This window comes from Pelodiscus sinensis, chromosome 4 (assembly GCF_049634645.1).
Source record: "Pelodiscus sinensis isolate JC-2024 chromosome 4, ASM4963464v1, whole genome shotgun sequence".
NCBI lineage: Eukaryota > Metazoa > Chordata > Testudines > Trionychidae > Pelodiscus > Pelodiscus sinensis.
This window is the reverse complement of record NC_134714.1, coordinates 48,791,412-48,814,503: the sequence shown is the minus strand read 5'-3', so window position 1 is coordinate 48,814,503 and position 23,092 is coordinate 48,791,412. Positions and strand designations below refer to the sequence as shown.

General features: G+C 39.4%; 1 long non-coding RNA gene across 5 annotated transcripts in view; it reads right to left on the bottom strand.

The window, feature by feature from the left end:
- Nucleotides 1-1,406: 1,406 nt before the first annotated feature.
- Nucleotides 1,407-23,092, bottom strand: part of LOC142829114 (uncharacterized) — a 168,737-nt gene continuing 147,051 nt past the window's right edge. For all 5 annotated transcript variants that reach the window (XR_012903402.1, XR_012903404.1, XR_012903401.1 and 2 more), the window contains exon 3: nt 1,407-8,196. This is a non-coding gene — a long non-coding RNA (uncharacterized LOC142829114). The remainder of the gene's footprint in view (nt 8,197-23,092) is intronic.

Sequence of the window (23,092 nt, the reverse complement as noted above, 5' to 3'; positions counted from 1 at the left end):
ACAAGCTGGTGTCTTTTATTTACTTAATGATGCCCTGTCTCTCACACCCTTTCTTTTTTCCTTTTTTTATTTTTCTCCCCCCTCTCCTATTTATTTCGAGTTTTCATATCCCCTACTCATAACTCTGGTCATCTGAAGAAGTGGGCTGTGTCCACGAAATCTCATGATACTATCTACATGTTTTGTTAGTCTATAAAGTGCTACCAGACCATTTGTTGTTTTTTTCTGTAACAGACTGACTTGGCTATCCCCTGAAGCTCACTTTGATCTGTCTGTTTGCACTTATGATCGCTTAGATGCTACCTTTTATACTATTGAGTATAAATAAAATACTTTTATTTATTATCAAGCCCAATATAAATAGTTGTTACCTAAGGGAGAGGGGAGGAACCACTGTGCATCTCTCTCTTTCATAGATAAAGGGGACTGACCTAGTGAGCTTTCTCTGTATAAAACTTGTACATAGGATAAGGTGGATTTATTTAGGGCTTTGATCCTTTTGGGGGATCTGTGTTCCTGGGTGTTGAGCCCTCCCAGAGCTGAGATGGTTCAGTGTCTGGTTGCTCTGCTCTGGGGGTGGTAACTCCAGTTCTGTGCTGGCTGGGGGAGACCAGAGTTTCTGGTCCAGCAGGACAAAGTGGTGGGGAGCCCCAGAGGGCAGAGAGGTGGGCATCAGTGACTTGACCAGCACACCAGTGGACAACCCCAAGAGGATTTCTGTGATCAGTCCCTCTTTTATATTATCATCATAAGCAGGGCTCGCCGAGCAGCGGCAAGCCCTGCTCGCCAGCCACGCGGTTCTGCACTCTGCGCATACGCAGATCGTTCTGCGCCGGCTCTTCCAGGGTGTAATCTACTCGCCACGGGTGAGTAGATTACATTGTTTGTCAAGCCCTGCTCATAAGTATCTTCTACTCTATTTCCACATAAAGAATGTTCACAAAATTGGAGGTACTGTCATATCTGCTAAGTGTGACTGACACCAGCCTTACCATCACAACTTTCCTAAGTCTAGCTACAGTGTATAAAGCCTGAAGATGCCTATGGCTCAGGTTTCAAGAATTTTAAACACTTCTGTGTTGCCATGTTTACCCATTTTTCCAAAGATAGCTCTTGTTTAGGAAATGAAAATGAAGAAAAAGCTCTGACCCTTCTTAATAAGAGGGAGATCTAGTACAGGGTTTTGCTTAATACTGGAGGAGGAGAATCAGAACCATTTTCCCCAGTATAGCATAGTTAGTTATTTCAATTAATCAATACGAGGCCCCCTCAGAGAATGACAGAGGCCCGGCCACTTTGAGTATAGAGGCCCTAGCTCAGCCCAGCCCCAGCCCCAGGCCCCCAACATATCTAACTTCTCATCCACAGGGTCATACTAAAACCAAAAGAATATATGAAAATGAACATTCAAGACATGTATTTATTAACAATTAAGTCATTATACCAATAGCATGTATATTAAAAATGTAACTTATAATTATAAGTTTCCACTGCAAGCAAAACTCTTCATTTTTGGAATGCTTTTCTGGCTTTGTTGTGTGAAAACTCATTTATAATTGAAGAAAAATCTAATTTACGTGCAGCATCACTGTTAACGTTAAGCATTGCTAGCCCATTCAAATGCTCTTGTCCCAATGTAGAATGACGGTACTTCTTCATTTGTTTTAACACATTGAATGTGCATTCACCTGAACCCACAGATGCAGGGAGACTGACAAAAATACGTAATGCAATTGTGATATTAGGAAATACAGTGGCCAGCACCAGGTGCCCCGGAGGGGGTGGACAGAAGACAATGATCAAGCTATTTGTTTTGTGCCATCTCTCTCCAGCCTCTGACAAACAGAGGCCAGGGACACCATTTCTATCCCCTGGCTAATAGCCTTTTATGGACCTAACTTCCATGAAATTATCTAGCTTCTCTTTAAACTATTATAGTCCTAGCCTTCACAGCCTCCTCTGGCAAGGAGTTCCACAGGTTGACTACATGCTGTGTGAAGAAGAACTTTCTTTTATTAGTTTTAAACCTGCTACCCATTAATTTCATTTGGTGTCCTCTAGTCCTTATATTATGGGAACTAATGAATAACTTTTCTTTATTCACCCTCTCCACACCACTCATGATTTCATATACCTCTATCATATCCTCCCTCAGTCTGCTCTTTTCCAAACTGAAAAGTCCCAGTCGCTTTAGCCTCTCCTCATATGGGACCTGTTCTAAACTCCTGATCATTTTAGTTGCCCTTTTCTGAACCCTTTCCAAGGCCAAAATATCTTTTTTGAGGTGAGGAGACAACATCTGTACACAGTATTCAAGATGTGGGCGTACCATAGTTTTATACAGGGGCAGTAAGATATTCTGGGTCTTATTTTCTATCACTTTCTTAATAATTCCTAGCATCCTATTTCCCTTTTTGACTGCCGCTACACACTGTGTAGACGTCTTCAGAGAACTATCCACGATAACTCCAAGATCTCTTTCCTGATTTGTCGTAGCCAAATTAGCCCCCATCATATTATATGAATAGTTGGGGTTATTTTTTCCAAACGTGCATTACTTTACACTTATCCACATTACACTTCATTTGCCATTTTGTTGCTCAATCACTCAGTTTTGTGAAATCCTTTTGAAGTTTTTCACAGTCTGCTTCTGTCTTGACTATCTTAAACAGTTTAGTATCATCCGCAAACTTTACTACCTCACTGCTTGCCCCTTTCTCTAGATCATTTATGAATAAGTTGAATTGGACTGGTCCTAGAACTGACCCTTGGGGGACACCACTAGTTAACCCTCTCCATTCTGAAAATTTACCATTTATTCCTACCCTTTGTTTCCTGTCCTTTAACTAGTTCTCAAGCCACATGGATGACATTAAAATGCATTCAAATTTGGATGTATACTTCTGAATTGACGTAAGCTCAGTGTAAGCCTGTACGTGAGAGCGTGAGATTCAAGCTCACTTAAAGCCTCTCTCACAGAGTCCAAATGCTGTGTAACTGGTTTAACGCCATCAATTCGTGCTAACCATCTCGTTGTCAACATGCCAGAAAGGGAAATAGGCAGATGCTGCTTCAGAATTTCCCACTTTTGAGGACTGCTACTGAAGATGTTGTACAATTGCTGGATTGTTCCAAAATATGTGATTGCTTCCTTGCAAGATTCAGTGCAACACTGATAAGATTTAGTGGGTGGTTGCCACAACTGGACAACATACAGTTTGGATTTTGCTCAGAAGGACTGCTTGTACTCAGTTGTACATCCCAGCCATATTGGAACCATTGTCATAGACTTGGCCAATGCAGACCTCAAAATTCAATTTGAAGCCTTCCAGAATTTCTAATACAATGAAATGAGCAATGATTTCTTTTCTAGTTTGTGTGTGTGTGTGTGTGTGTGTGTGTGTGAGTGTGAGAGAGAGAGAGAGAGAGAGAGAGTGTGTGTGAGAGAGAGAGAGAAATTATTGAACAAAATGAATTGTTCTTCAATTGAAACCTTTGAACTTCCTGCAATGTTAACATATCGAACAACCAAGGTCATCTGTTCTTTATGAGAACAGTCTGGAACTGCATCAATAATAATTGAAAAGTACTTTGCATGTCGTATCTCTTCAATAATTGTTGTTTGCACAAATGTTCCATACAGCTAAATAAACTCATTTTATATTCTGGTGGGCACATAATGGGCTTGCATGCATTTTCCGCTCTCTTGTGATTCACAAACACACTTAAGATGGCCTGATAAAAATGGGTCATATTTGCTAAGAAGCTCAAGTATACCAAGAAAGTTTCCACTTGTAGGGTCTCTGATACGTTGACTGGAACCAAACAATGCCAATCCCCATTCAGAAAGAAAAAGAATGACATTCAATATGTGCTCAAGGAGTTTTTTCCAGTTATCAGTTTCTGTGTTTTTTTCACTCAAAGAAAGATTTCAATTGAACTGTCAGTTAGTGCTGCTCTGCTATCTGATTTCTATGTAACATATTTATCTTTATGCGATAATGAAGTTTCATGTGCAGGTATTCGGTCCTTCAACTTCCTCCAACCTCTACTGATGCTCCAACAGGATGGATTAGACAGTACTGATGAATTTGAAGTATTACTGTTAAAAATGAAACAGGGTACACAGTACAGAGCCTGCTTTTCCATGCTCCAGCAGAGCCAGGCTTTTGTTTTGATCTCTTCATTTGGAAGAGTTTTTGTCAGCAGACGAGTGGGTAAAGCATGATTTTCAGCATCTTTCAGTATATTACTTAGAATCTGAAAACAATTAAATGCAGAAATGAGAAACGACTGCGTTTGAGCAACCTTGTTCTGATCAAGAAGTCCAATATCAAGTTCTGATACCACTATTATACTGTGTCCTATGCTAGTCATAAGTTCTTGCTCTTGCTGCACAGCATCTCCAAGGTCCTCATTTTCTGCCTGCACAGTCTCTAAATCGGGTGTAGATTCTGCATCTATCACTATTGTTGGCATTTCTGGGTCTTGATTTTGCGCCTCATTTTAGAATCAGTAGCATTGAAATGTCATTTGTGGGTACAAAGTTATCATCAGAACTGGAAGTGTCACTCTCAGCATGGTCACCATCTAATGGCCGAGATGTCTTTTCTACAAGAAATGATGTCATTGGCTTTAAACTTTTAACTGATGCTTCACTCTTGCTTTTTCCGTCTCTTACTTGCACCACTTTCAAATCTTCACTTCATTTTTATAAAGGGGTTCTTTTAAAACATAGTAACACACAATGTATTAATTCGCTAAAGGCTATTGGTTATACAAAATTTTAGGGGTGTTATTTACTACGTCCCTTAAACCCTTATTTCAAAGTCTTGAAATTTCATCTACTAACATGTTCCCATTGTTAAATTCTTCTAATAACTGATACGTTATTATGAATATGAACACGGGGCGATTGCCCGATTAGATATAATGTTTATTAAACAGCTAGAATTAATAGTTTATCACAAAAAAAGCCTTTAAAGGTGACTCAAACTGGACAAAGAGGTAGCTTGCAGCTGAGCCTGATATGATTATTGTATACGAAGACAGATAAGAAAAATCAGGAATACAAAAATCTCTTATGCAGAGCTAAACATATAATTTAAATTTTAAACTCACTCTCCAACCAAGCAAAATCACTTTACAGTAACAGCATTAATTATGACTTTCAAAAAACCTCTCAACTATTCAAAGACTGTAAAAAAATGTGTCTTATAACATAAAATCACTAATCACAGAAGCTACTCCAGTCACGCAGATTAAAACTCAGATGTGACTGAAAAACTGGTGAAGGCCCGAGGTCCCACAATGATTTAAATCAGTTTTTGTTGGTATATATCGCTTCTTTTGCTGTCTCTGTTATAACTGCAAGGTGTATATTAAATTGAAATGACTTGGCAGAAAAATGTCAAAATTTGAGGCCCCTTTGTCTCCTGAGGCCTGGACCAAATGGTCCTCCTGGCCTCCGGCCCCTTCCCCCCGATAGGGCCTGGTCAGTACCAAACTCAGTGCCCCCAGAATGATATTGCACTTGTGTCACTGAAAGTGTCAATTTTCAGATGAAATATAGGAATCAAATACACAGACCATGTATGCTCAATAGGAGATCCTTTGGGATTTTTCCCACAGGGCCAGGAGCATAAATCCAGTTTTTAGATAATTACATTATTTTTCACCTCTCTAAATTCCCCTGATATTTTAGTTTGATAGAGTATTATGCTTCACTTATTGCTATAAATTGTGTTGAGCTGTTGTGTCCAGTTAAACAGCTGTTTATTTCCCCCTGTAGTGGGGGTGAAGGAATTATTCTTCACTGCATATTGAAGGCTATACTATGAAAAGTGTTCTACAAATGCAAGGTATTATAATTAAGATGGAATTTTTAACCCTAGTTAAAGTTCTGAGCCTTATTTTTCTTCCTGCTTCTGTCTTCCTCTCTTCCCACCCTCAGCCAAATAGTGTTCACTCTCTGCATTGAATGGCTTGAGTTGCCAAATTTAGGTTTGATTTGAACTTCCTCAAAGTTCAAGGCTATTTGGATTCAATGTTTTGATTCAAACCATCATGGAGAGAGAGACTGATAAGTTAGCTCTGGATTTTAAAATCCAGAAAGTGAAAGGGTGGCTTAATCTGTGGGTTTAGTCTCTAACACACTAAAAGCTTCTTTACAGTAGAAAATTATCAGTGAAGCTTTGATTGTAATTTACTAGGTTGAGAATCATTTCTTTGTTGGCGGGCATAGACATGGACGGTTGATTTTGCACCAAATACACTCACTTCAGTAATAGGCAAATTCAAGGCTATCTTTTATAGGACTTGACAGTTATTTGAGAGGGTACTACTATCAGTTAGGAAGAAGGGAAATGAAAATAAAAAAAGTCAAATGATTAATAGAAAAAGAATGATGCACAAATCACCACAGCTCTTGACATCTGTTACAAGTGAAGAATCATGAACAGTAGCTGAAGCTTGCAATGCTGTACACATCTCAAGTGAAAGAAAGTTCTGATGTGTGTATATAGAACTCTTCCCAAAACTAGAGTCAGAAATGGGCAATCTTAGAACTCTGTGGCAATCATGAGCAGCTGTACAAGCTCTCCTACCACTCTTCTACCACTCTTAGCGGTAGAAATGACATTGCCTCCGCCTGTGTTTATGTCAACATAACTTATATGGCTCTTGGGGATGGTTTATTCAAACCCTGGGTGACATATATTATACAGACATAAACTATAGTTTAGACATAGCCTAAGAAGGCAAGCCCCTGAGTCATTTTTTGGAGGTTTATCTAGCTGATAGCTCAGAATGGAGACTTGCCTCCTGCTGAAAGTGTGTTGAGTAGAAAAACTCTGGCTATATAATTATCCTCTAAGAACAGAGATGTGCAATACAGCTGAACAAATCTACTTTAAAGTAGACTGAGGTGTTCAAAGGTCTCCAGATGCAATGGAGGAAAATTTGTGTGTTAAGAGACTGTGCAAAACAATGTATAGTTTAATTTTACATAAGTAGCAGAAAATAGTCATTGTAAGAGTTGTTCCTTCTAAGAATTTCCTCCTTTCACAGGGATTCATAGCTGTTTTCCACTAACATTATTGTGCTGATTCAGCCCGAAGTTTTGAGTATTAGAAAATTATTCCCATTACTCTTACAATTGAATATTCATTGTTTAAAGGAATTTAACTACAAAGGTTCCACCAAATAGTGAACCACTCTCAGTAACATGCCATTTAAATGCATCGAATATTAATAGATCAGGGCAAAAACCCTCAGCAGTGGAAAAACTAATCCCACAGTGCTAGTGGCCTGGTGGCAGCATAAACAAATTACATTTACTATTTAGAGAAAATACCTATCATTTTTATACTTAGTTTTTAATAGAAGGAATTAACTGTGGCAATCTTTAGCAATAATACTATGTAATGTAGGAGTTGTCCTAGGATTGCATACATTTCTTTATATAGTCTTCCCAAGAGCTTGTTAGAAAATGGATCTTTCCGCTCCATAGGAAATGTAAACTTTTTATTGAAAAATAAAATGTTTTTGACCTAAATTCAAATTTTTTTTTATGGGAAGCAGATACTTTTTGACCAGTCTAGGTATTTCCCTCTCTTTTTCATTCTCTTGGCATTTGGTTGTGAATTGAATAAGTGCACTATACTGTTCATATTTGTCAGTGTACTTGCCAATGTTTGGTTCCATGAAGAATGGCTGGGCTTGTTGTCCTTAACATTCCCTTACAGGATGTACATAATTAAAGAAGTTACATTATTCTATGCAAACATTTCTAATCATTATTAAATGCTACATGAATATCAACTAGTCCTTAAGTCTCTTATCTGAGCCATTTCAAATACTGTATATGCAAAAATGGACTTTCCAGAGCCAACAACAGTGTAGGAGACTTTCCATTTTTATCGGAACAAAGAGACACTGATTTCCTGTTTGGCTTTTTAGCTCTCAGTTACTGATCCGCAGCTTGTTTCTCCAATGACAAAAATAGCCATTTTCCCACCCTCAGTTCCACTTCCTCCTTCATTAAAGTATTCGGTCCTGGTTGGCTGATTGATGAGCTTCAGTTGGTTTGACCTTGTAGATTCTTACCACTTTCCAGCCTTATCCTGAATTTGCAGACAAGCACAGGACAGGGAGGGGTTTCTGCTTGTAATTCGTCCAACTTTTTTGTCCAGAGTTCTGTGAAGACACAAATGGGGCATATGTTCTGTCACAAAGGTTATTATCAAGCTGCTGGTATGTTGACACTGCTCCAAATTTATGTATTTACTTGTTGAATGTCAGAGAAAAAGTTCAGGTGATTCTAAAATGGTACGTTGTTTCATCAACTGGATGCAGATCTTTATGGGTATGTCTAGACTACATGGCTCCGTCGACGGAACATGGCTTACAGGATCTGACGACAAAGGGTTCTGGGGTTGGCAGATCCCCATCTAGACTGCCGCGCTGTGCTGACAAACAGCTGATCGTTTTGATTTAAATGAAGCGGCGATTATTTAAATCGCAGCTTCATTTCCCTTTTTTCATCCTGCCTAATCTACATGGCTCTGTTGATGGAGCCATGTAGTCTAGATGCACCCTATATGCCTAGAGCCAGAAATAAAATAAGCCAGATGAATGTTTTCTAATTAAATGCTTGCTTGCCACATGTTTATCCTTTTTAGGTATTCTAAAATCACAGGCTGAAGAATTTAAGACCAGTACTGGTTATTGTAAGGAGGTGGAATGGCCTCATTGCAGCACACAGGGGGTTAATCCTGGTGGATCCAGCTAGCCCCATCCATGCACCTCACAGGAAGTGCAGGGGCAGGGCAGGAAGTAATAAGCGCCAGGCCCTGAAGTTCAGTAGGGGGTCAAAGCAGGGAAGAAGCCAAATGTCCCTTTCAGGAAGGTGAAGCACCTGTGGAGCTGACGACAAGCTGCAAAGTGACAACACTCCCAAGTTAGCTTGGAGAACAGGCAAGCTGCAGCCCCCAGAACCTGAGGAACCCAGGGAGGAAGCTTTTCAGTCAGGGAGACAAGGAAACGGGCCCCAGCAGCTGCGGAACAATCTAACTGGTTACCAATAAGAAATAGCCCAAGGAGAAAAGACACTAGTCCTATTATGTTGCCAGAAGGTGAGACAGTGACATCTGGTTGTTTCCAGGGCTCTGGTCTAGGACCTGGTGGAGCATGGTGGGCCCAGGTCCCCCTGCCCTGTACATAACCCTGGATGACCTCTAACCCTCAGGCCAGGAGGCCTGCACTATTGACTACTTGCTTTTCCAGCCTATGCCCAGAAGGCTTGCGCCCTTATTTATCCATCTAGCCCTCAGATGGATGCCCTGAGCCACAGACTTCTTATGGGCTCAGCCTCAGGCATGAAAGCCAGCACTACCACATGCCCATACTGCAAACTACGTCAGCCGATCACCTCACCCAGTGGGAGCAGCAATTCCCCACTGCTGTCAAAGAGGGCAACCTGGAGGAGAGCCAAGTTACCTAAGTTGTGAGAAATCATTCACACAACCAGTGCTTTTTTTGTGATGGTACTGCCCAGTATGCAGTACCAGCACCTCCAGACAGTACTGGCACCTGCAGTCAGATCTCAACAACTTTTCCCCTGGAGTATTGGCACCTTTTTTTAAAAAAAACAAAAAAAGCACTGCACACAACTATTTGTGGCTGAGCCCCAACTATGTGCTATACAATTGATAACGATTGATAATTTTAGGAAAACATATCTCTTACATAAAAGAACTGTACAGGGTGAGAAAAAATCCTTTAAAATGTTAAAGAATCCAATCATCTGCTCAAATACTTTAAGCTAACTACTTCTAGCTACCCAACAATCTAAGTCAGATATAACTGGAAGAAAATCAATAGGTGATATTTTAAGGAAAAGCACATTTTGTACAATTTGTAGTCTGTTCTCAATTAACACAAGCGGATTGATCATTTTTAAAGAGTAAGGGACATGTTTTTAGAAGCAAGCTATAAGCGTGCATGCACAACATTACATACTTACGGTTTTGCATGGTTTTTTTTTAAACATCTAAATCTTTACAAGCAACACGCCCATGTGAGTGAACAGACAATATTAAATTGGGGTAGTTAGACACCACTTTCCCTGATTTTTTTTCACTGAAATAAGAGTTGCACACCTACATTTGAATATCTTGACCTTTCAGTTATATTACCAAGGACGTGTTTGAGCGGTCATTGGTAGAGGGCTGCAGCTAAGATGTAAGTTTTGTGGTTGTCAAATGATGTGTGGGAGGAACAAGTACTACTACTGGCTTTGGATTATATGTTTTACAACTACTATATTATTTTGTTTCAATTGTATGTCAAGAACTTTAAGTTGCTGAACTGTGGTGAAGAATGTCTTTTAGACCAATATGTAAATAAATAAATCTTAAGTTTTCAATGGCTAAAAACAAATACTGTACTGAGCAATCAGTACTCACAATTCTAGGCTTGTAAGATTAGGCAAGCAAACGTGTAGACTTCATTGAGGATGGTTTTTGAAAAATTTAGTCCTCATTCTTTTTCTAGGTGCAAATGACATACCACTTCAAAGTCTGCTGTTTCTATAAGGCACCAATCCCTGCTTTTTCTCTCCTTCCAGTATTCACCTCTGAAAAAATGGTTGCTTAATTCACTGGCAGAACTAAAGTCTTGGATCATGGCATCAGTCTCAGATGTACTCTAATTCATAAAATCTCTGTGATCCAAATCAAATGCTCTTTTTACTGCATGTCTGACTGAAATTGATCTCAGGGGTTCATGTTTTCATTCCTGAAGTTAATACCATACTAGTGAACTCTCTTACATAAATTATTAGAACATTTGGGATCTAAAATAGAATCACAAATTATGCCATCTTGTAGCACACAGAATTTTGAACAAGTAATGTACTTATGAATCAGCTGTCATGCGTAATCAATGGAAACAGAGGAGTCTAACCTCTGTCTGTTATTGTGTGATGATAAGTAGCCTTCAAGCTGAAGATCTATTACATAGGGGTTAGTCTGATAAAAGGGAACACCTCCCCTCATGGCTATATTCCAGATTTTTAGTGTATGTTGTTGATGTAACATCAATATCAGCACATAGTGATTTATAGCCTTATCGCATGAGTAAAGATTTGTTCAAACCTGTGTTGCAGCTCAACAAAAAGTGCTTGAAGCAGAAAAAGCTGGTATATTCGTGTCAAAGAGGGATGTGTCATATTAATTCAGATGGAATATGTGGGCCAAAGAGTCAGGGTATAATATATAGAGACCTCAGCCTGCTTAGTACTATTGCAGACATCATTACAAATCCTTGTAACTGTTCATTAAAGATGCAGAAAAGAAGGGGGGAGTTAAAGCATTTGAAATGTAACGTGTTACACAAGGATTTCATTTTAACAACATCCCACCATCCCTTTTCCTTTAGCTGGAGAGAATATTTAGAAGGAAACCCCATTGTTTGACAGTCTGTTGGGTGGCATTAAAGATGGTACAGGTTGTACCTTCCTTAACCAGGACTCCCTGGTCCAACAACATCCATGGTCTGGCATGGACCACAGATATTCATGGACCACAGAGTCCAGGAATAGGCAGGTCTGGAGGTGAGGAAGGAGTGCTGTAGGGGGCATGGGCAACTCAGCCAAATGGGCAGCACAGCAGGGAGTTTTGGGCCCAGCAGTATCTGTGGCACTCTAGTCCCACCGGTGGCAAGGAAGCTCAGGCCCCAGCAGCAACCAGGGAGCTCTGTCTCGGCCATGGAGCTCCAGCCTCGGTCCTTCACCCAGTCCTAGTGCACAGCTCCGGCCCCAGCCGCGAAGTCAGGTGGCAGCAGAGCACCAGCCCTGGCGCTCTGGCCCCAGCAGCAGTGAGGCTGGTGGCATCTAGAGAGCCCCAGGGGACTGGGACAGAAGTGGGAGCAGGCTGGAGCCCTAACACAGTGGCAGCATGGGCTAGGAGGGGAGGGACCTACCCTGTTCCAGCAAATTTCCTCACTCGGGACCAGTTAGGTCCCGAAGGTGCCAAAACAGCGAGGTCCAATCTGTAATAACTGTCTCTTTGGGTAGTTGAGATGGGTCGGGGCTGTCATGACTGAAACACGGACAGCATGTCCTATCTCCTAAGACAAGACAAACACACACAAAAGGGGAGTGAAAAAACCAGGAAAGATAGCAAATAGAGTTTCTGTCACTGGTGATGACTTTCAATATCAGCCATTTTGAGACCTGGCAAACTTCTACCAGCATTAGGATGTTTAAGCTGTTGCTTTTAGCTGCTTCTTCCTGGTCACAGCAGTATTGCAAAATATGAAGTCTTGGCCAGCTAAACCAGATTTTACTAGGCAGAAGGAAAAAGGTAAGAGAAGAAATAACTCTCTTTTGTACGTTTTCACATAGCTATTTGTTAAAGGTTATTGTGACATAGTTCTGAACTTGCACTTATTTGTTACAGTTAAACTCACAATAATAAATGTGTAGACCCAGTTATCACAACAGACACCAAAATCCCTTCACATGCAAAGCTAAAACACAAACTGTGTTAATCACAGATTTATGACTTAAAACTTCCCTACTAACCAGGCTTTAGTGTACAGCAAAGAAATAAATGTTAATTTATGCATTCTCTCACTCACACCCCTTTATAAACAATTAAAGTTTGTAATCAGTAATTACCCAGGGCTGTTTATTCTAAAAGCACCAAATGCCAGTCTAAATCCAATCGAAGGCAATGGCAAAACTTCCACTGATTTCAGTGGGAGCAGGAGCAGGCTTTCTGCATTTCAGTTTTAAATAATTTATAACTTTTCTCCCCCCCCCCCCCCACCCTCTAGTCCACAGCTAGGTGCCAACATCCTTCCTTTAGCAGCAACAGTTGTAGGAAGATCCTGCTCTCCCACTCCTCCCCCTGTATCACCACAATATTTTCATCTCATCAGCTCTCCCACGTGTGTTTCTGCTGCAGAAGGCAGAAGAGTGACAATTGTTTCCTACGGGGGGGGGGGGGATGAATAGGAGAATGATAGTGTGGCATTCTGTATCTTAAATCAGCGCCTCATATTCACCACTGTAATAATTATATGTTTTGTACAAAGTATGCCTCATGAGAGATCAGGTTAAAAGTCTTGGTCTGTTGAACATTAATATTCTGTTGAACTGTATGTGCTACAATTGTATATTAAAATATGAAGTTTTGTGATGTGTCTGTTACTGAAATATGTTCTGAGGCTGGGAACAGCCATAACCAGTCTTTCAGTTACAACAATGGAGTAGCCAGACAGCAGTTAATGGCACATCAATACTCCTAAAGGAAAGAATCCACCATCTCAGAAACTGGATACAATGGAGATTTCAGAGAGAAAGCACTTATAACAATGGAGATTGCTTGACCCACATCATAGCAAAAGATATTTCCGGAAAACTAGAAGAAATTATAAAAGAGGGGAAGTGACAGCATGATGTGGCCTCATTCCTCCCACAAATCAACATCCAGGAACACATCTGGAGGACAAAGACTTTGAACTGGGGAGGGTTGCGCCAAGCTGGAAAAGAGTCCCAGCCTGTATATTAAGGAACTATATCACATGTCAGGATGAGACACTGTTTGATTCAAATATTGTTTAGTTTATAGAATTCAGTCTGCAGATTTATTGTTGTTTCTTGGGTAACCAACTGCGATCTCTCGGATTATTACTTACAATCTGTCTTTCTGTACTAGCTACTGAGGGGTAGCTGAGTTAGTCTGTAACTGGAAAAACTTAACACAAAAAAAATAGTCTAGCAGCACTTTAAAGACAAACAAAATATGTATATGGTATCATGAGCTTTCGTGGGCACAACCCACTTCTTATCTTTCTGTAGTTAATAAACTTGCTTCATATTTTATCTAAACCTGTGTGTTTTGATTGAAGTTCTTGGGAAATCTCAGCTCAGTTTACCAGGCTAATGTGTGTCCTTGCTACATTGAGGGAGGGACAGACTAGGGTAATGAACATACACTGGTCAGGCTTCTGACCAATGCAAGATGATACAGTTCTGGGGTGCAAGACACGGACGCTGGGGAGAATTGGCTGCAGCCTCTCTTTTGTTGGTTTATGAGTGGTGGGGGAAAGTATTCCTGTAACTCAGCTGGGTGTGTCCCTTGTCTGCATATGTGCGTACCTAGCAAAGGCTTGTAGCTTGGAAACTGCATCACAGAGTGGGTGGGATACACCAGGTTAGTGGAACAAAGGGCTCAGTGGTCCCACAGTACAGGTTGCATCATGGGAACCCCATCACAGAAGTCTACTAAGAGGCACTAACAGTGGAGGAAGAAGGCAGCTCCTGGCACTGGGCCATGAATTTAACAAGAAAAGCCTTCTCCATAGGCACTTAGAAGTCACCTCCAGCTCAGTTGTTCTCTGCTCTATTTCGCAAGGGCAATGCCATATCTTGAACAAAGCACTGAATTCCTGGTCTATACATGCTGAGAGAACAGAACCTATTAAAGTTTGTAATCAACCCAAACTAGAATTCCTGGAACAGGAAAAAAGAGCAGTTTACCATCTGAGGAATGAATCCTGCGGTGGGAACCTGCCTTTCTGCTTCCAATACATTCAGAGCAACACATCTAGCACTAGCACTAATAAAAGATGCAATATTTAGATAATTCAATCCAGCAAACATTTTTTCTTCACCTAGCATAATATTTGGACAATATTCTGAAATCTGAAGAATGAGTCAAAGTTGTGTGTACAAAAGGGCAAATAACATGAAAAGGTAATAAACCCCTTTGCTGACATTTGCAGCTCTTTTTTACTTGTGAGCATTAAGGAAAGCAAAAGGTCCTGAGTACTAATATAAATAAATAATCATGATTGCCATCATCCTTTAACAAACCTTTGGATTTTACTCCCAATGTAGTACATTTTCTGCAAAAGTAAGTGCACTAGTTAGAGGCCAAATTCCAGAGCACCAGAAGCTTAGACATGGGGGAAGAACCAAGGAAGTGACACAAAGGGAATCCTCACATTATTTCTTTTCAGCTCCCTTCTCGTGATGCTTGCAGGGTTGGCCCTGCACAACTAGAACATTGATCACATGCTTCTTGACTAATATATATCAGCCAAAAAACTTAAGGTATGTCTACACTAGCCCCCAGATCGATCTAAGGAGGCTAATGAGGGTGACCGAAATTGCAAATGAACCACGGGATTTAAATATCCCGCACTTGATTTGCATGTGCCCAGCTGATCACCATTTTAGAAATTGACTAGCCCGAAGTAATTGCCCACGTCTACACGAGGCAGTAAAACGGGATTCCGAAATAAAGCCCTAACTTGAATTAGCTGGTAAACCTCATTGCAAGAGGAATACCAGCTAATTCGAGTTAGGGCTTTATTTCGAAATCCCGTTTCACTGCCGCGTGTAGACATGGGCAGTTACTTCGGGTTAGTCAATTTCTAAAATGGCGACCAGATGGGAACATGCAAATCAAGCGAGGGATATTTAAATCTCGTGGTTCATTTGCCATTTCGGTCGTCCTCATTAGCCTCCTTAGATCGATCTAGGGGGCTAGTGTAGACATACCCCTAAAGAATGGTTCTGTAGCACTTTAACTCACTAATGTAGACCAAGGCTATTTCAAAATAACAAGCAGAACATCCACACTACCAAGCCCATTATTTCAAAATTTTAAAAAAACTCCTGCTTTCCTTGGGGAATAAGCATATTTTGAAACAGTTATTTTGGGAGTTATTATTTCCAAATCAGTTATTTCAAAATAATTTCCTGGTGTAGATATGCCCTCAGACGAACCAAAAAATGTAGATGGATTCTCTCTCTATTTTTTGTTTAGTCTCTAAGGTGCGATTTGTTGTTTTTTAAGGTTTTTTAGTTACAGACTACCATGGCTAGCCCTCTGAGACTTTTCTATATCAGCTAAGTTCATCGAAGGATACGTCCACACTGCACAGCTATTTCGGGATACCGGAGGCACGGAGATATGGGATCCCTTCTTAAAAATTCTGTATTGATACTGAAAACAGGGTAGGGAGGATTACCCTGTTTGTGGTGAAATCATCCCTGTATGACCACTATGAAATCAGCTCTGCCAGACTAATTTTATATGACAAGATATTGTAGGACAAATATATAAGCCACCAACTGCATAAAGAGACCAAAGAAGGAGACAAGGATCTCATTTAAAGTCTTCCTCTTTTTCTCTCCTTCACTCAGCTATTAATCACACACATCCCACAGCTCAACATACTCAGTATATTTTTAAAGTTCAAGGTATAAACATGTCCTGTGTTGTAGAGTAGATTAAAACCATTTGCTAAATGACTTCCCAAAGGGTCAGGGCCTGCTGCATGCTGGATAGGGACATAGTGTTGAAACTGTTTTTCTTTAGAAGAGCAGTGGTCTACAGCTTATGACTCTACAGCCAAATATGGCTCAGTATGGAACCAAATATGGCTTTTTTTAAAATTACAATGAAAAATTCAAAATTTTAAAAATGCATAATTACTCATGTCAAGATGATTTTTTTGTGTATTTCACCTTTAACTGTTCATTTTAACAACCATCCATCCTCTCCACTCATTGGGGGTTGTGCATAATCACTTTTTATTTGGTTGATCAAGAAATCTTTCCATCATATATGATCATGAACTCTGTGATCTTCTAACAGTAAAAATGCCAAAGAGAAAGACAGATGACGAGTACTGAAATTTTCAGAAGGAGTGGACAGACTTGCATGCATTTGTGGATAGATCTGAATCTCCGTGCTGTCTCATTTGTAGTGAGAGACTGTTCTCAAACAAACAAGCAAACAAAAATTAATGACAAAACATGCAACATTTGTTACAAAGTACCTTGAGGGTGAAGCACAAAAAAAGCCTGCGAGGAGCTGCAGTGAAAAATAAACATTGCACAAAATAGCCTGCTGGCACGGTCAAAATAAGGTGGGAGCTTAAACTCTGCAAATTTTGCAGGCTCATCGGCATTATTCAAGAGAGGAAAGCCTTTCACTGACGGGGATTACGTGAAAAGATGCATGCTAAAAACTTGTCATTAACTATTTGCCGGGTTTCACAACAAGGACAAAATCTTACAACATTCAAGACCTGCCATTATCAGCAAACATAGTTCATGACAGCTGTAAAAATGACCCATCAAATTGACAAGGAACAAATGCAAAATTTGAGTACAGCTACTTATTTTTCGTTTGCTTGGACAAGACAACTGACATATGTGATGTTAATCAGCTGTGTATTCTGGGACAATATATTTGTGGAAATGCTGGGCACGAAGAAATGATTGAGATATTACCAATGAAAAATCAAACAAGGGGTGAAGACATCCTTAAAACTGTGATGAACTTTCTTACATACAAAGAAATACAGTTGGATAATCTTGTGTCTAGGATGGTTGGTCGTTAGCATTGTCAATTGGATTCTTGCCTAAACCCTTAATCACTGTCAAATTCAGTAACTGTTTGAGGAAGTAGATTCCGAATACCCAGATCTACTAATGCACGATGTTGGCTGATTAACTCGTGGCAAAGTTCTGTCTCGTTTTGCACCTACATTACTGAGATTGAGTCATTTTTGGATAGGAAGGGTGTCAAACACATCAAGCTTTCAGACTGACTGGTTGCTCAAGTTTTAGTCTCACATCAACATTACCAGTCATTTAAATGAGTTGAACCTTATTCTATACGGGTAAGGAAAAACAGCCGGTCCCCGAGTTGCGAACGGTCAATTTGCGACCATTCGCAGTTACAAACAAAACTGTCGTAAATGGCAGACTCTGAGTTATGAACGTGATCCATGCTTACGAACAGCATGGTCATGTGTAACTCTATGGGGTCCGACTTACAAACAGAGTTATGACCAATTACTTGGTCTGTAACCGGTTCGTAAGTCAGAGAGAGGTTGTACAGCCTTTGTCTCTGTAGCACACAGTTTGGAGTTGAGTCAAAATTGACTCTTCATTAAAGATACCGACAGGCAGACTAGCACATTTTGAAAGATTACAAATGGTTTGTGATTCATATCAAAGTGAGAATCCAAATAGAAGCCTTGATTTGCAGCAGCTTTCTGGGTTTTCTCCTGAGCGCCTAATGGCATTCAAGTCTTGTTTTGTTGACTTTTGCAAACACAGTGCACTGTTTAAATGTATGATTCATCCTCATAAAGCGTCCATTGAAGAACTGGATTTGATGGCCATTCCAGCTATCTCAGTCAGCACAAATGGTATGAAGAAGAAATTGGAGCATGATGATAATTTGATTGTGCAAACTTGGAAAGAACTTCCTGCCATATACAACACCATGAAGAATGTCAGCTTGGCCTTACTTTCCATGTTTGGTTCCTGCGTGAACAGGTTTTCTCTCATTTGAATCACATCAAAGGTAATTTATGCTCAAGATTGCCACAAGACAGCCTGAATGCGTGCCTGAAGCTGAATTTGGCCAGTTAGGATATAAACTTCAAAGAAAAGTACGAAAAGATGCAGCAGCAGAAGTCCCATTAAATAAAAACATTGTGTACAATGTTTCATTTATGCTATTATTAGTCATTATGTCAGTGTCTGAAGAGGTTGCTGACCCCTGTTGTAAAGCATAGTATTCATGGAACTGAAGAGGGTAACTGTGCTTTGTTAAACTTTATGGTCTATTAGGGTGAATGTGATCCCTTTTCTTGAGGTTTCAGTACCCCACTTACAAGAACAGAGGTGAGGTGGAGAGCAAAGTTAATTGTTTTGTGTAGTTTTATAAATAAATAACCAGTACTTTTCACAAATGCATCTTATTGCTTTCTACGGGTGAAAAAAAAAAACTTGTCTCTTTCTTCTTGTTGTTAAAATGTCCTGATCAGATAAAATAGTCCTTGAAATTGCTGTTTCTTAAGGTTTATATCACAACAAATTTCATGCATCTTAACATGAGAGCAGGATCTTTGTTAGATACTTTCAAATTCAGAAATATCTGGACTTACATCTTCAGTAGCTAAGGTAAAGATTTCTTACCCTAAAGAGCTATGAATTAAATTAAGGCTCATTGAAGTGCTAAACTCTTTACACTTTGAATTCCTAGCAGCCTTCTTCATTAGGTTTATAGTGACACTTTACTTATAAAATGCAACATGAGGTGGTGCAGCTGTCCCAGGAGGAGCTCCAAACAGACACTGTGACTCAGACATATTCATAGACTCCGTTCCCCCTGAGCTCATGTGTTGCTCAACTGGGTGTAAGTAGGAGGAAAGAATGCTGTGTTGGTCCATTGATAGCTGCAGCATATTTCTCCCCTTATGCCCACTTCAGCTGCTTGGTGTATGTGACTGATGAAGCTGTGGCTTCATGTGCTCCTGCATCCTTTCTTCCTTGACTTTCCCCTCTTGCTTCATGGCAAAGCAGAAGCCCTTTTGTACCTGGACTCCATATCTGGCCAAGCCTTATGCCTCTTTACTCCACTATGTGGCTATGTAAGGCCATGTCAAAATGGAGCACAAAGATCTGTTTGCCCACAATGGGACTAATTTTTAAAATCAAATGTGTAATTACACATGCAAAATGAATGCACAACCATGCACCTAATTTGTTCATGCAATTACTATGAGTGCACACGCAAATGGCCAGTTATTCTTCCAGCTTGTCATCTGAACATACAATTACAATTATGAGCTCTGGTGAGGACCACCTATATATAAATTAAAGTTCCCCAAATAAGGAAGATCTATATTTAATTGAATAAAATAATTTGGAACACTTATCAACTATGCATTCATCTCAAAGCTTTGGCTCTGCACTTGGGTATACTATATGACCACCAAGTGAAGAATATGCCACTTTTTCAACATGTCACCAAAATTATAGGCGGGTACGTGACATTTCTTACTTTAGGAACATATTAGGGATTAACCCAACATGGTGATTGGGGTGAGTCAAGAAATATAATAATTAGAACTAGTACCATGCCATGCTGTCTAGAGACAGGTGACTAAGATTGCTTCTGCTAACTATAGGTAGATAATTTTTTACTATAGATGGCTTTTATGACATTTTAGGAAGAAAATGTTGCCCTAACATTCTTCCCCTTATTTGGTTATGACAACACATAATATGTCCCTGAAGCAAGTATGGTATTTTTGCTAGCTAGAGGGCTAGCTAGTCCTATATTGTATCTATGAAAAAATCCAAAAAAGTTTTTGTAGTTTATGGGGTTGGCGTCTATACTGATTTGCATCACGAGTAATCTCATTGAAATCAGTAGGTCAAAAGAATCCTTTCTGTAACACCACTGGTTTCAGTGGAATTACACCACAGCAGATCAAAAGCTGCCTCACTGCTTTCAACAGAGTGACAAGGGTACAAATCAGCACTGAATTTGATCCCATCTGTAAAACAGTGAAAAAGGAGAATGAACAAGTCTTCAGGCATCCTTTTGAAATACACTGTAATCATTCTTATACTTACCCAAAAGCTACATGTCTGAAATAGAAGTTGCACAGATTCTTTTTACTCTTGATTTGAAATTTAATCTCAAATTCAAACAAATAGGCTGTATTGATTACACAGAATTAATTTTATCTAAGGCTTCTGATGACATTTAATGCACTCATATAATGAGATGACAGTTTTGAGAGTAGATAGCTCTACACAATATGGTGTATCTCTCACTTTTATATTTGTTTCAAGACTCCTAGTAAGACTTGTGTGTGATCATGTTATTAAACTCACAAGAGAAACTTATCTTCATTCCCCCCCTCAGTTTATCCAAATGCTACACTGCCTTTAAATATATTTATATTTATATTTATATTTGCGATTCTTACACGGGCAGATAAAATAAAATCCCATGAAGTGTGAAAACGTTTTTCTTAAATAAAAATATATGATACAGCATTTGTCCTTTTGTAGATCATGTTTCATGAGGAAAATTTAACTGAACAACACTGCATTCTTGTTTGGGGTTTTTTGTTTGTTTTTTATTTTGATTTTTTTAAATTCCTTCTAGTAGGGCATAATGAATTTTAAATGGCTGGGACAGTATGAAAAACTCACACTATTATAAAAATCAACTATAACCTCTGCTTACCTCTGACACACTGTCAAAGTTTCTCTTTATTAAAAAGCCGCATTCAAAGCTCTTGTTTTTTCTTGCTCCCTTTTTATATTTAAGATGTTAAACCCCAGGTATTATCTTTGCACACACTACTATTCGTCTTTAATTTAATAAATGGTTATTTCAATGTATTAGAAATGCATATAAATTAGCATTTATAAAAATCAATTACATTGTCTCATAAGACGGAGGAGAAACCAAGGCCTTCCTTGCTGGATCATTTGTATTTATCTGTTAATTATAAACCTTAATTGTCTCCTCTTATCAGATTAATTTGCATAAATTGCATAAATTTAAAATTTAACGGGTTTTAATTTGGGAATACAAATATACTTTAAACATTCTTTCTTGCAATATTCATTATTAATTATAGCATTAAAATTAGCAGTTCTGATAATTGACCTTGGATCCTCCTTGGTTCATCATCATCAGCCCATTGAGGTCATTTATCTCATGATTATGCATGCTTTGTGGTTTCTTATTGCTGATATGCTCAGATTTAATTGTACTTTATAGCCTGTCAGATTTCACTGACTTAAGTGGAACGTTATGCTGTGTTCTATAGAGTTGGATTCATGACAATTCACATTCTTGGGTCCATATAACAGACTGAAAGAAATTCTGCTGGCTAGAATTCTCAAGTCATTGGAGTTTGAGGCAAAGGTGCACCCTACCCTCTTGGGGAAAAAGAATGTTTTTCTTGACTTTTCTTAGTGTTCTTTGTCTCTGCTAACACATCTAACAACTCTTGTTCAGTTTGTCTTTATTGGGGTGCTGGACTGCCTGATTAAGCAGTGTTATTTTCACTCAGTTACAGAGGGTTTTTTTTTTTAACCAGTCAGTGAAGGATTTTCATATTATGCAGTTGATAAAACAGCTCAGATATTGCTAGCTTTCTTCTATGAAGGAGACAGTCCTTAAAGCAATTATAAGGCCTTGTCAAGGCTGTTCCCCCCAAGACACACCGAGTGCAGAAGGTGGTGGCCTGCAATTGACCTTAAAAATACTTCGCCTCTATAGGCTTTGCAATATAAAACTCTCCACGGTCACAGATTCCCTGACTATGAGAGATAGGCTGCCGCCACCAAGTAAAACAAAAAAAAAACCACAAAACTTTCTACTTGAACCCAGGGAGAAAGCACTCGGAACGTATTTCAGATGGGTACCCCCCCAAGCTCTTTTACCACAAGAGAGCTTGGGAAAAAAAGAAAACGAACTTCAGTCTCTGATAGCTGACGTCTCAACCTTAGGCACGCACACACAGACCTCTGATTACTTTCCAGGACACAAGAATCAAATCATAGCCTTTAAAAAAAAAAAAAAAAAAAAAAGTGAATTTATTAAGAAAACAAAAAGACACTCTTGATCACACATACTTAGGTTGCTAGGTGTTTAAAAGCAACTGAGAAAATAACGAATTACAACAAATAGAATTTCATCCCTGGGCTACAGTTTAAAGTTTACAGCATATAGGGGTGTACATGGATTTAGCACAGAGAAGTTTAACCAAACAACAAAACAAAGAAAATAACATGATCACATCTAAATAGACATTCCCTATCTACTCACATATCCATGCTTCAAGATTCAGTCCATTTCCATGCCCAGTATTCTTTGCAACCTGGATCCCTTAATTCCATTCATCTGAATAAGTGGGTTTTGCTCATGATACCATCTACATTTTTGTTGGTCCCTAAGGTGCTACAAGACTATTCATTGTTTTTAAAGTTTTTTTGGACAGTTGAAGGTATGGTAGTCCTGCCTCGTTCAATTCATCTTGTTCCCCCAGCTCCTGGCTTAAACTCACAGAATGAAAAAACAGCAGGCAGGTACCCCTTTCAATTCAAATCTCAATACTTTATTCTCATTCGTTATTCTGGCTCACTGCCAACACTTTCTAGCTACCTGGGTTTAATCCTTTGATTATTGAATGCTGGGATGTTCAGAAAGGGACAACACTCCTCCTATCCATCACAGGC